The sequence below is a fragment of the Nyctereutes procyonoides genome, unplaced genomic scaffold (genome assembly GCF_905146905.1).
Source record: "Nyctereutes procyonoides isolate TBG_1078 unplaced genomic scaffold, NYPRO_anot_genome, whole genome shotgun sequence".
Classification (NCBI taxonomy): Eukaryota; Metazoa; Chordata; class Mammalia; order Carnivora; family Canidae; genus Nyctereutes; species Nyctereutes procyonoides.
In genome coordinates this window covers 32,960,432-32,973,841 of record NW_026575131.1, presented here as the reverse complement: position 1 = coordinate 32,973,841, position 13,410 = coordinate 32,960,432, and the positions used below count along the sequence as shown (strand labels likewise).

The following is a 13,410-nucleotide window of genomic DNA, read 5'->3' as shown; positions in this document are numbered from 1 at the left end:
TGAAGGTACTAGACCATATTGGGTGATTTTTTAGCACTAACTTGAGAACAGTAAGACTTTTGAGATGACACCAAAACATTTTTTAATTTTTAGTGAAATTCACATAAGATTAACCGTTTTAAAATGTATGATTCCAGTGCATTTAGTACATTCACAGCGTTGGGCAACCATTATCCCTATTTCCAAAACATTTGCATCACCCCAAAAAGAAATTCTGACCCATTAAGTAGCCATGCCTTACTTCCTCCTCCCCTCCAGACACTGGCAACTACTAATGTGCTTTCTGCCTCAATGGATTTCTTTATTTTGGATATTTCAGCCTTTTGAGACTGGCTTGCCTTTAATTACCTTAATGTTTTTAAAACTCTTCCATGTTTTAAGTACCACTACTTCATTCCTTTGTATGGCTGAATATATTCTATTCATTTTGTTTATCCAAATGGACGTTTGGGTTGTTTCCATATTTTGACTTATGAATAATGCTCCTATGAACATTCATGTTCAAGTTTTTGTTTGGGCACCTGTTTTCAACTATTTTGGTTATATATCTTTCGAGAAACTGCCAAAATGTTTTCCACAGTGGCTACACCATTTTACATTCCCACCAGTGATGTAAGAGTACGTTTCTCCATATCCTCACGTGTCTTGGATTATAGTCATCCAAGTGAGTGTGGTCCTCTACCAATACATTTTTATCTTGTTTAGTCTAATTATATTGTTGCAGTCATGAACTAGATTATTGACAATGGATTACCCAACTCCTATTTTTTCCAGAGAGCTCATCTTCAGCAAATCCTACTTAATCTTACAAACTTGTCAAATTACAAAGGTCAGTCTCATTGCTTCTTTGGAAGAGATTGGGGGGGGGGGGACTTACAAAAGTCCTGGAGTGTAAATAATTAGAAAGTTTAAATAGCCTAAAGAAACAAAAAAAGGTCACTTTAAAAATGTGGGCCTAGGGTAGCCTGGGTGGCTCAGTGGTTGAGTGTCTGCCTTCGGCTCAGGGCATGATCCCGGCCGGAGTCCCAGAATCGAGTCCCACATCCAGCTTCGTGCGTGGAGCCTGCTTCTCCCTCTGCCTGTCTCTGCCTCTCTCTCTCTCTCTCTTTGTCTCTCATGAATAAATCTTTTTAAAAAAATGCTAAATCTTTTAGTTCAACTCCTGATGCCACCTTCAATATAACCTACCAGCTGGATTCATGCTTCTATAACAAGCTCTCTCAGCTGTTAAAATCCATGTTCATGTTGTCAGACTTAGATTGTTACTCATAATCTTCAATTTCCTTGAGAAACTTCACTAAAAACAATCACTCATTTCCATTTTCTGTTTCATGTAAATTTTATGTCAAAGAGTTTATATAATGCAATCCATTTGGCCCAGTAACTCATTTTAATGCTGTTATCCTAGATTGTTGCTGTTCATCTTCTTACTGTATTTGAAGTATTCCTAGTTTACATTTTTGGTTTCCTCTTATTTCCGTTCTTGAAACTGAAAATGGTTCAGTAGGGAATTGGACAGGCTTCATTTGGCATTCTTATATTGGATGAACAATACACTTTTTAAAAGAGTATTACATTTAATTTCTATTTCCCCTGTAGAATAGTTTGGAGAAATGCTCTATCTAGAGATGAAAGCATTTAGAAATAAAGCTGGCCTTTCTCAGAAAAGCTGAGTTAAGTATAGTGTTCTGAATATCTTAAACCAAAGAAAAGTATTTCTGCTGAAGCTGTAGAATTTTTAAGTATTCTAAGTAATTGAATTATATTACCTCTTTCATGTCCTTTTATTACATCCCTTAAAAAAAAATCTGCCTTTTTGCAGTCTGGCTTGTGTCATTTTTCTTCATCCTACAGGAAAGAATCTCACAATTCTTTGGTTCTTCAATCTAAAATTGATCTTTATTTTTTTTGCTCTAAGAGTTTTTGTCACTGCATGTGAAATCATCAAAAATTGTCATCAGAAACAAAACTCCATACTCATTACCAGCCACTCCCCACTCCCCCTTCTCCTCAGCTCTTCCCAACCACTTACCTACTTTTTGCCTCTATGGATTTGCCTATTTTGGACATTTCATATATATGGAATCATACAATTATGACCAGCTTTTGTGACCAGCCTATTTCACTTAGTATGCTGCTAAGGTTCTTCCATGTTGTAGTATCAATACTTCATTCTTTTTTATGATAATATTCCATTGTATGGACATACCACATTTAATTTATCCATTTATCAGTTGATACACATGGATATTGGGATTACTTCCACTTTTTGGCCTCTCTGGATAATGCTGTACATTTGTATACAAGTTTTTGAGTGTGCATGTTTTCATTTCTCTTGGGCATGTATCTAGGAATGGAATTGCTGGATCATATGGAAATTAATCTTTTGAGGAACTGCCAGGCTGTTACCAAAGTAGTTGCACAATTTTGCATTCCCACTGGCAATGTATGGGGGTTCAAATTTCTCCACATCCTAACAACACCTTTTTGTTTTGTTTTGTTTTTATTACAACTATCTTAAAGTGGCATCTTACTGTGGTTTTGATTTTCATTTACCTGATGGCTAATGATGTTGAGCATTTTTTATGTGCTTATTGGCCATTTGTATATCTTTGGAGCCCATTTTAGAAATTGCATTGCCTTTTTGTTGGGCAACCCTTCCCTCCCTTTCCTTTCAAAAATCATCATTCCTCACCTCTTCAAGGCGAGGCAGGGGATAAACTGTGCAGTCTTTGATATATACATCTGTTACTTGAATGGCACTCAACCCAGCCCCCAAGAAAGAGCCACTGCCACCAAAGAATTGGTCAGTTCCTGAGAGCCAACTTCCTGCCTGCAGATGGCAGTGCTAAGTCCCCAAACACCAACTAGTCCCCAAACACCAGCTGAATGCTTAAATGCCCAATATAGTTGAAAGTACACCATGAAAACAATTGGAAAGCTCTGACAAGGTCAGGAAGACACCTGACTCCACTGCTTTTTATTTTATTTTATTTTATTTTATTTTATTTTATTTTATTTTATTTTATTTTATTTTAAAACTTTATTTATGAGAGAGAGAGAGAGAGAGAGAGAGAGAGGCAGAGACACAGGCAGAAGGAGAAGCAGGCTCCATGCAGGGAGCCTAACGTGGGACTCCATCCGGGTCTCCAGGATCAGGCCCTGGGCTGAAGGCGGCGCTAAACCGCTGAGTCACCTGGGCTGCCCCTCCACTGCTTTTTAAAACACAAAGTACCTCTCAAGTGTCTACTCACTAACTAGTACTGCTGCCTTAATTAAATTTTTTTAAGAGAGGGAGGACTCGGGGAAGGAGAGGGTGAGAGGGCGAGAGAATTTTAAGCAGGCTTTCTATCCAGCATGGAGCCTGAGTCAGGGCTCCATCTCACAGCCTTCAGACCATGACCTGAGCCAAAATCAAGAGTCAGAAGCTTACCTGACTGAGCCACCCAGGCATCCCTACCTTCAGTATTCTTTACCTGAATCCAGATTATTACTTTTGCTATTGATTTCTCAGAACTTTTGTTGCTAGAATGTAACCACTTAAACTTTTTTTAACCTGGCTTGTGGAAATAGGGATAAAGGGATATTTGTAAGACAGAAACAAAAGTAGCCAAGTAACCTTCCAGTAATGGTAACTTCCTTTAAGTTAGGCACACTGAATACAATGTCATGACATATATGCTAGAAGAAGAAATTTAAGAATATGCTGGGCTTAATTCTCAGGAGTAAATTTTAGAACCAAGTCCTGATCAACTCCATGTTTATATTAAGTTGCCTTTAATGTAAAATACCTAGATTGTCTTAATGATATTACACATTAAGACTATTATTTCATTCCTATGATTTTCCTAAAAATAACTATGCTGGCAACATAAATAAATGTCATTTGGGAAGAGATTTTGTTGCGCCAATACTATTCAACACTAACTCTACTGATCTTGGGAAAAGGCTGGTAGTAGATTATTTCTAGTCATTTTCTCAGAATTCAACCATCTGAATAGGTAATCAGATTCTAGAACTGTTTCATTACTTTCTCCCTATACCAGATCTTCAGATAATGTATTTGACAGATATAGCAACTATTTGCTCTTTATAACTCAAGTTTTCATATAAATTCTACCAAAGTTAGTAAATATTAGTTAACATTTACATTATTGAAACATCCAACCTGCTACCAACAAGCACTTGTTTCTAACGATAAGTCAAAAGTCACTTTTACCTCAATACCAAGAGTGAGAACTTCTACATTTAAGGAAGTTTCATCTAGCTTACATGCATGCTGGACCAGAAATCAGATGTGCTAGATGAAACTTCCTGGTTTCTGGTCCAGCATGCATGTAAGTAAGCTTGGAAGTTGCCACTCTGTCCGAATGAAATGTCAAAAACCAAACACACTGAAAAATCAACAACTTTTCTTAGGTCCATAAGAGAAATGTCACAGGGCAAACTGGTGCCCCCCAGATTGGAGCCCAACAGATGAATACAGAGAATCACAACCTGCAGAACTAAAATCTCTGTGGGAATCAGTGCCAGGGTAGGGACACTTGAACCGTAACTGAGGAATTGCTAGAGACTTGGTATGGCCAACCGAGTAAAACTCCAAAGGCCCCCACACATTTGTGAGTTTTACCTCCTGGACCTCTACCAGCTTCTCACTGTGAATATTGAAGAAAAATTTCATGCTTCCAGTAGAGGAAGGGGAAAAGAAATGACTTAGAAATATGCCAGAGGACCCTCTTTTTAGCAAGGCCTGCTCTCAAAAAAGTAACCAGGACCTAACTCATACGAGGGTTTTATCAGAGCCTAACTGACCTGGGTGCGGCGGATGGGGGGAGGGAAATACTTAACTCCAGCCCACTTTAGGCATCCTATCCCACCTAAGGGGGAGAAAAAAAATTGAGAAGTACATGTGAAGTTTATAGTTCAGTACTGAGACATGAGTCTCAGTAAAATACTGAGACCCAATCATAAGACTCTAAAGTTTCCCCTACTCCCACACCTTACCATGACATTCATGAAGGCCTATTTGTAGCAGTTCCTTTTACCTGTACATCATGTTCCTTTTACCTTTTCATCAGCAATGAAGAAGGAAGGAAGGAAGGAAGGAAGGAAGGAAGGAAGGAAGGAAGGAAGGAAGGAAGGAAGGAGGGAGGAAAGAAAGAGAGAGAGAGAAAGAAAGAAAGAAAGAAAGAAAGAAAGAAAGAAAGAAAGAAAGAAGATAGAAAAAAAGACACACTAAAAGGCAAAATACAGGGGTGTCTGACTGGCTCAGTCCATAGAGCATGTGACTCTTGATCCCAGGGTCATGAGTTAAGCCCCATTTGGGGCTTAGAGTGAACTTAATAAACATATACTTAGATAAACAGATTAAAAATACATACATACATACATACATAGCAAAAACCAGTTTGATGAGAGAGCAGGCATTGGAACCAAACTCAGATGTGGCAGGGATGATAGAATTATTGGACTGGGAATTTAAACCTGTAATATGGTAAGGGCTCTGATGGATAAAGAAGACAATATAAAGAGCAGATAGGCAATGTTAGCAGAGATGAATTCTAAGAAAATCAAAAGTAAATGCCAGAGATTAAAAAAAATTGTGACAAATGAAGAATGCCTTTGGCGGGTTAGTTAATAGACTGGATATGGCTAAGGAAAGAATCTCTTGAGTGTGAGGATATTGCAACAGAAACCTCCAAAACTTAAAAAGCAAAGGAAGGGGGGGGGGGAAAAGACTGGAGAAGGGGTCAAAAACCAAAACAGAAAAACAATACCCAAGAACTGTAGGACAACAACAAAAGGTACAACATACACACAATGGGAATAACGAAGACAAACAAATATTGGAAACAATAAAGACTGAGAATTTCATTCAACCTAATGTCAGGTGTTAAACCACATATCCAGGAAATGCAGATAACACCAAGCAGGAGAAATGCCCCAAACCCTACATCTATACCTACTGTTTTCAAACTACAGAAAAAGATGAAAAAATCCTAAGAGAAGACAGAAGAAAAAGAAAACACCTTATAAGAGCTACATCTGACTTGAAACCATGCAAGCAAGAAGAGTGGAGTGAAATATTTAAAATGTTTTTTTTTTTTATTTTTATTTATTTATGATAGTCACACACAGAGAGAGAGAGAGAGAGAGAGAGAGAGGCAGAGACACAGGCAGAGGGAGAAGCAGGCTCCAAGCACCGGGAGCCCGACGTGGGATTCAATCCCGGGTCTCCAGGATCGCGCCCTGGGCCAAAGGCAGGCGCCAAACCGCTGCGCCATCCAGGGATCCCGAAATATTTAAAATGTTGAAGAAAAAAACCCCCACCAAACCTAAAATTCTGCACTCTGCAAAATTATCTTTCAAAAGTGAGGGAGAAACTCAGACTCAGTCAGTTCCACAGACTCTCAAAACAAAACTTGAGAAGTGACAGCCGAGGATGAGTCCAGCCCGGGAGGTGGTGTAAAGGCTGCAGGGAAGCCCCGAACATGTGGAATCCCAATGCCGGACAGCCAGTGCCGCATCCATATCCCCCTAACGTCGGGTACCCTGGAGGTGCCAATCCTGCCCATCCACCACCTGTGAATCCCGCCTACCCCCCTGGGCCCCTATCCAACTCCACCAGGGGCCCCCCAGGGGAATCCAGCTTTTCCCCCCGGTGGGCCCCCTTATCCTGTGCCACAACCAGGGTACCCTGGATGCCAACCCACGGGTCCCTACCCACCTCCCTACCCACCACCTGTTCCTGGCACCTGGCATGGGAGGACCAGGAATGGTGATGGACAAGAAGATGCGGAAGAAAATGAAGAAAGCTCATAAAAAGACGCACAAACACCACAAGCATGCCAAGCATTCCTCTTCCTCCTCCTCTTCCAGCCACTGTGACTGAATACAAGGTCTGGACCCTTCCCTCAAGCCTCTCCAGTTCTGCTCTCCCATCAAGCTTCAAATGGCATCTTGTACGGGGGAAAATTAGCCCTTGTGCCCCTTCTCCCTCACCCCCCACTCTGAGCCTTACTCTGCTGTTCAGCCCTAACTGGCTAGGGAAAATGGGCCAAAGAATTGCCATAGGCTAGCAAAGACATCTTCTAACTACTTGGAAAGACCTTTTAGCTGATGAGCTTAGCAGAACTATTTTTTTGAGGCTGATGAGACCTTTGAGCTAAATGCTGAAGATGAGTTTAAGATCTGTAAAATGAGATTTTTTTTTAAACTTTCTTTTGTAATACTTGTAGTTGGGAGGGGTTGTGGAAATTTAATTATGGAAGAAAAGAAACTGCCGTTTTGTAATGGTGGCTGGCATACTTTGGTGATTTAGTGGCAAATAGATTTCCCACCAGCCTCTATTGATTGTACTAACTGTAAGCTTGCCGGGAGGTGGAGTCCATTTGGTTCATAAGCTCTACCTGCCGGTTTGGAATCTAATCTCACTTCTTAGCTCAGTAGGCTGGCTCAGGGCCTTCTCATTCTCCAGCTCTCAGCCCAAATAAAGCTTTTTTTTTTTTTTCCTGGAAAAAAAAAATTGAGGGAATTTGTTGCCAGTAGAACTCTCCTTGCAAGAAATGTTAAACTCTTTAGATAAGAGGAAGAAAATGATACGTCAGAATCTTGATTTATATAGAAAAACAGTATCAAAGGAGTAAGTGAACGTATTAAAAAAATCTTTGCTTATTAATTGATCTAAGAGACAAGTCTGTTCAAAAGAACAACAGCAGCACTGTGTTTGACTATGTATGTTTATTTATGTGCTTATGTATAAGTGAAATAAGTGACTGCAATAATGTGAAGGATTGGAAGGAAGAATGATGATTATTTTGTTGTAAGGTACTCCACACTGCCCATGAAAGACATAATATTATTTGAAGGTGGACTTGGAATAGTTGTAGATATATATCACAAAATCTAGGGCATCCACTAAAAAAAGGTGTTTTTTTTTAATATAAAAAAAGTGTAACTGAGATGAGAAGACATATACTGCTTCTCCCTCTGCCTGTATCTCTGCTTCTCTCTCCCTCATGAAGAAATAAAATCTTAAAAAAAAAAAAAAAGCTCAATTAAAACCCCACTAAAAGGCAGAAAAAAAAGTGGAAGGCAAAAATAGGAAGGCAAAATTGTAAACAAAGAACAAGGGCAACCATTAGAAAAATCACAAATATGATAGATATTAATCCAGCTAGGTCAATAATCGCTGTAAATGCCAATTATCTAAATGTACCGATTATCATACAGATTGTCAGGTAGATCCAAAAACAAGACCAAATATATGTTGCCTACAAGAAGCCCACTTTAAGTGTAAAATAAAGACATACATAGGTTATAAGTTATCAAGAGTATGAGAAGACAAACCAGAGTGGAAAAAAATGCTTGCAAAAGACACATCTGGGGATCCCTGGGTGGCGCAGCGGTTTAGCGCCTGCCTTTGGCCCAGGGCGCGATCCTGGAGACCCGGGATCGAATCCCATGTTGGGCTCCCGGTGGATGGAGCCTGCTTCTCCCTCTGCCTGTATCTCTGCCTCTCTCTCTCTCTCTCTCTCTCTCTCTCTCTGTGACTATCATAAATAAATCTAAAAAATAAATAAATAAAGATTAAAAAAAAAAGACACATCTGATAAAGGACTATATTCAAAATATACAAAGAACTCTTAAAATCCAATGAGCAAACCCAACCAAAGAAATGGGCCATATATCTCAACCTCATCAAAGATATAGAGATGGCAAATAAGCGAATGAAAAGATGTGCCACATTTTATGTCATCAAGGAAACCGAAATTAAAATGAGATACCACTACACATTTATTAGAATGGTCCAATCTGGAATACTGACACTAAATGCTGGTCAGGATGGAACTGCAGCAACAGGAGCTCCCATACATTACTGGTGGAGACACCAAGAGGTATGGTGGTTTCCTAAAAGACTAAACACACTTGTACGTACAATCTGACAAGCATGCCTCTTGGTACTTACCCATAGGAGTTAAATACCCATAGGAGTCTGTGCACACAGTGTTCGTAGCAGCTTTATTCATAACTGCCAAAACTCGGGTTCAGCCTACTGAGTCCTACAGGAGATAGATAAGCTATGATATAGAAACTATTAAACTATGAAAAGACATGGAAGAAACTTAAATGCGTATTAAGTAAAAGAAGCCAATCTGAAAAGGCTACATCTTGTATACCATATAATATGAAAAAGGCAAAACCACAGAGGTTATGGAAAGATCAGTGGCTGCTAGGAGTTGGGAGTGAGGGAGGGATGAAGAGATGGAACACAGAGAATGTCTAAGGAAGTAAAAATACTCTATATACTGTAACAATGGATACATATTTTACATTTGTCCAAATCCAAAAAAGTACACCACCAAGAATAAACCCTGATGTAAACTTGGATTTGGGGTGATTCTATGTCAATATAGGTTCATCAGATGAAACAGATGTACCACTCTAGTGGAGAATGTTAGTAGGGGTGGTGGTGCATGCATGGGGGTACAGGCTATATTCCCTGTGAACTTTCCTGTAAATCTAAAATTGCTCTAAAACAAAGTCTCAAAAAAGAAAAAAAAAAAAGTAAATGAAGATACCCCAGGCTAACACTCATCAAAAGAAAGCAGAAATAGCTATATTAACTTCAGATAGACTTCAAAACAAGGAAAATTGTCAGGGATAAAGATAAATGATAAAGGGGTCAGTTCTACAGGGCAATTGTTAACATGTATACACCTAACAGTGTCAAACTATATAAGGTGAGACAAAAACTGATGGAATTAAGGAGAAATCTGAGTCCAAGATGTCTCTGTGACTGATCAAGTAAGCAGAAAATCAGTAAGTAGCTGAAACCAACACGAACAATCTAATGGATTTAATTGACATCTATAGATTATTACTTCATCCAATAATATTCCAGTAGAATACACATTCTTTTCAAGCTCACATAGAACATTCACCAAGACTTTTGTGGCTATAAAATACACCTGAACAAATTTAAAAGAGAAATTTTGGTGTCTGCATTCAGGCCATAATGAAATTATACAAGAAATAAAAACCAAAAAAACAGCTGGAAAATCCCTACAAGAAATAAAAACCAAAAAAACAGCTGGAAAATCCCTACTTTGCACACTTTAAATAATGCATGAATCAAAGAAGAAATCTTAGAGGATTTAAAATATATTTTGAACTACAATAAAATAAAAACATCAAAATTTGTGGGAGGTAAAGAAGGGCTTAGCAGAAAATTTAATTCATACATTAGAAAAAACCTAAAATCAATCATCTAAGCTTCCACCTTAGGAAACTAGAAAACTAAGAGCCAATTAAATCAAAAGAATAAAAATCAGCAGGTATCAATGAAAAAAAAAGAATTCAAGAGAGAAAACCAATCAAACCAAAAGCTGATTCTCTGAAAAGGTAAAATGGATAAGCCTCTAGCCAGACTAAGAAAAAAAAGGACACAAATTACTAATATCAGAAAGAGGGGACATCCCTATAGATTTCATGGACTTTGAAATAAATAATCAAAATCTGATCCCAGTGGCAACTGACTGGCTCAGTAGATAGAACATATGACTCTTAATCTCAGGGCTAGGAGTTCAAGCCCCATGTCAGGTGTAGAGATTACTTAAAATATTTCTTAAAGATTTTATTCATTTGAGAGAGAGCTGATGGGGGTGCTGGGGGGAGCAGAGGAAGAGAGAAACCCAAGGAGACTCCACACTGAGGGCAGAGCCTGATGCAGGGCTTGATCTCACAACCTGGAGATCATGACCAGAACCAAGACCAAGAGTCGGATGGTTTATCGACTGTGCCACTCAGGCACTCCTAAAAAAAAAAAAAAAAAAAAAAAAAAAAAAAAAAGTCTCACTCCAATAAATGATCTGAAAGTGATTATTACTATATGAGATTTTGTACATATGCTAAAGAAAACTGGACATCTCAATGAGCAAGACATGAATACTCTGGAAAATTAAAACATTTTATTTGTATTTTCAATTAAGAATATGTAAGATTGGGACACCTGGGTGGCTCAGTGAGTGAGTGCTGGCCTTCAGCCCAGGGCATGACCCTGGAGACCCAGAATCAAGTCCCACATCAGGCTCCCTGCATGGAGCCTACTTCTCCCTCTGCCTGTGTCTCTGCCTCTCTCTGTGTCTCTCATGAATAAATAAAATCTTAAAAAAAAATACATAAGATGAGGGGGGAAAAATCATGTAAACACAAACCTGTAGCAAAATACCAAGATACTACATCACAGGAAAGCAACTCAATGAGTTGGACAAAAAACAATGGGTGTATTATGCCCGCTCCGCCCTCAAAAAAGCTATGGTTTGAGGGACAGAAAACAGATAATGCATCTATCCTCAACTCCAATGCTGCTGCTCATCAGCCTTTAAGAGAACCACAATTATTCTTCAGTTTCTCTAGTGACATACTTAACAATTATTTGACAGAATACTTTTTCATCTAGGGATATAATCAACTGTTCTGTATAATAGGGGAGGTCACAGAGACCTCTTATTGATTGACAACACTAAGGTTAATATTTATGTGAACAGTAAGCATTGAATCTTGATGGCGTCAAGTATTTCCTAAGAGTTCTGAGCATGTGAGTAAGTTAGAACAGTGATAGTGATTTTCTAAGTTCACACAGTTTGCAAAGAATGTTAAAACACAGGGAAAGGCATTATTCGGGTTATCTCTTATACTTTTTCCCAAAGAATTTACTTTTTTTTTTAAGGGGGGCGGGAGAATTTCTCAATTTGCCTTTAAAATCTATTATGTTTTTTAAGGTTTTATTTATTTACTTGACACCATATGGTGTGCCCCGACGCCACTAGGTGCCCCCAGCCCTACCAGCTGACCCCTCCCCTGCTAGGGCGTGCATGCATGCAAGAGGAAGCACGAGAGGGGGTGTGGCAGAGGGAAAAACAGACTCCTGACTGAGCAGGGAGTCTGGCATGTACCCCTTCCCCTTCCTAGGACTCTGGGATTATGACCTGAAAGGCAGAAGCTTAATTGAGCCCCTTGGTGGGCTCAATTTTCAAAAGTTAATTTCTTGGGGTAAAAAATATGCCAGGTTACCAAGTTAATTTTTTCTTTAAAATAAAACAAAGGTAATCTTGCAAATCTAACCCACTTGGTGAAAATTAGGCAATTTTATAGTTTCTTAGTGCAGCCATTTCCCACATTGATAGTAAGAGTTGCTTTATATCACGAATAAGATTACATGGGTTCTCTTTACTCCTTTTTCAGAGTCTGTGAAAGCATTCTGGACTTACTTCAGTTTTTAAAATTAATACAGTGGTAATTTAATTATGGTAACAGTGAACCCACTGGAAGTTTAATACCTCGAAGTTAAACTCCATAAAACTACACACATATCATTTCTTAGTTTTATCCAACCAGAAATGATACCTTACTTATTCAGACATTAGGAAGAATTCATCTGGTGGGCTAGGGAAGTTGCACTTAACATCAAGTGACCCACACACTTTTCCCCAGTAACCTGCGAGACAATCATCAACTACTTAATCCTAATTTCTTTTCACTTGGTCCAATATCTTATGATTCAAAACTCTATATTATTTTATTTTACTAGTATATTTTTGGTTTGAAAATAAAATTTCAATCCAGATATTTACGTGAAGTTATACAAGCCACTAAGATTTTAAAAGGTTTGTAAGATACATAAAGCATTATAGACAAAAACTGAGTTACTTATAAGGTTCCCAAGATGAGTCCTTAATACCTTAATAGATATAGTTATAAGTATATATACCTGCATTGCCTTATTTTAAGATTTTATTTATTTATTCATGAGAGAGAGAGAGAGAGACAGAGACACAGGCAGAGGGAGAAGCAGGCTCCCTGCAGGAAGCCTGATGTAGGACTCAATCCTGGGACTCCAGGATCCCGCCCTGGGCCGAAGGCAGGCACTAAACCGCTGAACCACCCAGGGATTGCCTTATAAACAAAGAATTAGTTACAGGCAGCTCTCTGCAGAAATTCTGATATACGTGGAACTCAAATGAAAAGTGCTTATGCTTGTGTACTCCTCTACGTAGGAGAGCCGCACCACTAACAGTCTGCAATCTGCCTGCAAACAGCACTTGCATTTTTTTGATTAGTTGTGAAACAAACACATGCATACATTCTTTTTGGGCAGTTCATTTTATTACAGCTTTTTACTCTTGATCTGAGTTTAGAAATGTACAGTGTCAAATTCTATTTTATTAAAAGGAAACTAAAATTTTGAAATTGCTCCCCACTGTTATACACATGATAGCAACCCATACCTTCTTTCCAATTTAAACAATTAGTAAAAAAAATTTTTAATTAAAAAAATTAAACTGAGACCTGTACATTATTGTTCACAAACTGTAATGTATGCAAAATAGCTTTGCTAAATAAGAAAAC

The 13,410-nt window shown here is 38.6% G+C and overlaps 1 pseudogene; it reads left to right on the top strand.

Annotated features, from left to right (window-relative positions):
• The first annotated feature begins 6,442 nt into the window (after positions 1-6,442).
• On the top strand, positions 6,443-6,892 carry LOC129522127 (proline-rich protein 13-like; annotated as a pseudogene).
• Positions 6,893-13,410: the final 6,518 nt, after the last annotated feature.